Below are 3,176 nucleotides of genomic sequence, written 5' to 3' on the forward strand. Positions count from 1 at the left end.
GTGAGAAATGGAAAAGTTTACAAAACAAAGGGAAAGAAAGGGCAAGCTGGAAGTCAGGCTCCTGAGAGCAAAAGGAGCATCCTTCTGGGAGCACACATCTGGAGCTTGCAGACTGCGTCCGGCCACAGGCTCGCCCCCTGGCTGCAGCGTCTCCATTACAAGCCCGGCGCACACATCTTCATGAAGCCAAAATTTGTCCTGGGCTGGAAGCGATCATCAGCCCAGCAAGCCCGGGAACCTCTGCGCTTTTGCATGCTCCACATCCATACCCACATCCTGGCCCACTCTCTGAAGCCAGGACCTGTACTGCGCCTTGGCATACTGTGGATTACAACGTTTCGGGCTGCCTGCTGCAGCTCAGCTGTACGTCTGATCTTGGGTGAGGAATTTCTCTTTATACCAAACTGTCTATTCAAGTCATAAAAATATGCTTTTTTTCCTTCTGTAAGTGCAACACTTTTCATATTTTTACTTCCAGCTGTCTAGATAGTATTTCACTTTTTTCATTTCTAGTGCTCTCTCTCAGTTATTTAATGTGAATTTCTAGGGCATGGTGCCCTTAGCAGACATCAGAGCAATATAACACAAGAAATCAGATATATACTGTTCCAGTAGAAGGCAGGAACAAAAAGACAAACTAGGCTCTTAATACATATGGTGCTTTTGATTCATGGAATATAGAAAATTGTATTTGATTATATCTGTAATGGATCCTCGTAACTTTAGATTAGGGTTATGCTGATGGCCTAACTAATGGACAGTTTATTGCAGGAATAGATTTCATCCTATCATATTTTTTTTTCCTAGTATCAATTACTTTGAATGTTTAAATGTCTCATTTCTCTGGATGCTTATTGCTCAATTTTCCTTACTGAAAAACCCTACACACACACAATGCCCCTGGTGTTCCTCTGCCAAGTTGCAAGGAACTACAGTTTGTGTGTGCCTGGGGTCCCAAAGCTCCTGCAACCTCCTGCTGCATAGGTGGAAGATCCACATTTGTGATGTAGTTATTGAAGTCATGGCAGCATGTACGCCATGAGGTAATAGAGTCAAAGTTCTCTTAGCAGACATGTGGATGCTACTGGGGGAAAAGGGAAAATAATTAAAAGGCTTATGAAATCAATCTGTCCAAAAAGGAAAAGGAGCATGTGGGATTGCTGCCTGTGAGATTAACAGCAAATCTGATGATAAAAAAGATTGGGAGCAAAGACAGTTTGGTGGAGAGCATCTAATTTTCAGTCAACTTGTATTAGTAAAGCCCAGAAGAACAGAATCATTAAATTGTTACTCTCTGAAGCAGTGCAGAAGGACCTTGAAGGAAATGCCTGTATGCCAGTAATGAGTTTAGGAGCCTGTGGAGGCACCACAGATGCTACCTATTGATCTGATGGCCAGGGGGCAAAGAGGCTGCTGGACTTGTATTTATTTGTGCTTCACCTGAATGTAACCATGCCTGGAATTGTCTCTAGGAAAAACAAATGAATGAACACATGAAAAACCACACACAAAACCCTCCCCCAAAACAAAACCAAAACTCACTGGGCAGAGAAAAATGCCGCCTTGATCATACTTTACGTTCTAGCCAAGCTGCTCGACACTGGGGATTTGAGAGTGGTCTTTGCTGGTCCCTTTATAAAAGAATTCTTTGCCTCCCTTCAGAACTGGTGCCTGCCAGTCAAGGGGTGTCATGACATCAGTCTCCCTGAAGAGCAGCAGTTCCCAGTGAGGAACAGGCGCTGTTTTGAGGGTGTTTGTTGGGGCTGTCGGCTGACACGTGTCCGAGGGAGCGCTGGGTGCTCACGTCAGAGGGTGCTCAACAGTGAGATTATTCCTTTATGTTTTTAACTTTCAGCTAAACTCTTCAGTTTGCCCAGCAGCAGAGGAGGGGATGCAGGGGCTCCTCAATCCTCAGGCATTTTACTGTCACAGCCCTTACCTCCTGGAGAAGAGCTTGACTGTAGGGATACACAACATCTCTGATGAGGACAAGGCTGCGTGTGGCCACAGCAGGAGGCATTTTCCATGGGGAGACAGGGTCATTGCATCCTGCTTCTGCATTTCCCTAAGCTTTGGTGCAGGCCCTGCTCTGCATTACAGCCCCCTCCCCACCACGTGCCCCTGCAAAGCAGTTTCCTCAAGGACACACAGGGGAGAGGGAATGCCGGGCACAGGGAGCTCCCAGGAACGCAGCGCTGCTCGGCCTCTGCTGGGGCACGTCCCCTGCGCACACTCCAAGACCAGAGCTGGACACGCTTCGGGTTTGTTTCATTAAAGCTCAAATTTATTTAATAAAAAGTGGAACTGTAAATGAACGAAGCACTTTAAAATTCCACACAGAACAAGGCTAACGCTGACTCTGTAGTACTTCCTCCAGTTAGTACCAGCACTAACTCTCCCAAGTGGGACCAGCCTGGCAGCTTCACTGATCTAAATAACTCTCTCTGACGTGATGGGATCAGAGCTCTGGGAACAGGCTCATTCCCTTCGTGCTGCCCCCATTTCCCGGGGCAGTTGGGAGGTTTGTCTCCTCCGCAGGAGGCTCAGCCTGTGGGCATTGCCAGCCCCACACAGCTGATGCATTCAGGAGCAGGGATGTTTCCTCTCACTTTAAAATAGTGATGGAATCTGGTAATTTACTGCAACCCAGCAGCCCACGAGGGCTCTGGGGCTGCTGCCCTGCACATTGCTCCAGTGATGAGCTGCCCTCCCACCATGTTGAGCTGTAATAACATCACAGCTGCCCCAGGCACCGCGCTCCCACCCAGGCTTCTATCTGAGCCACAACTTCCATTTTTTCCCTTTCTTTTTGCCATAATACAAAGTGCCAGATTCAGGTGCTGACTCCAAAGCCACATTCTACACACAAGCTGGGGGGCTGTCCCTAAGGAAGGGCTGGCAGAGGGTCATATATTGCTCAGGTCTACCTACCTTCAGGGCAAATCTGGCTCAAAAAACCAAAAAATCACCTTGAATACACAAGTAAGAGGCTTGTTCTCTGCACCTTCCCTTTCTAACTTACACTTCTATAGAAACAGTGTAGAAAATTCATCCTTAGAATAAAGGAGAACCAGAGCAGTACAGTGAGAAAATGCTGGGTGAAATGAGAGTATTTCCAGCAGGATCAACCCCTCCTGTCTTGAAGGTCCACATTTGAGCTCGTCACCTCCTGCCTT

This window comes from Nestor notabilis, unplaced genomic scaffold (genome assembly GCF_000696875.1).
Source record: "Nestor notabilis isolate BGI_N333 unplaced genomic scaffold, ASM69687v1 scaffold12672, whole genome shotgun sequence".
Taxonomy (NCBI): Eukaryota; Metazoa; Chordata; class Aves; order Psittaciformes; family Psittacidae; genus Nestor; species Nestor notabilis.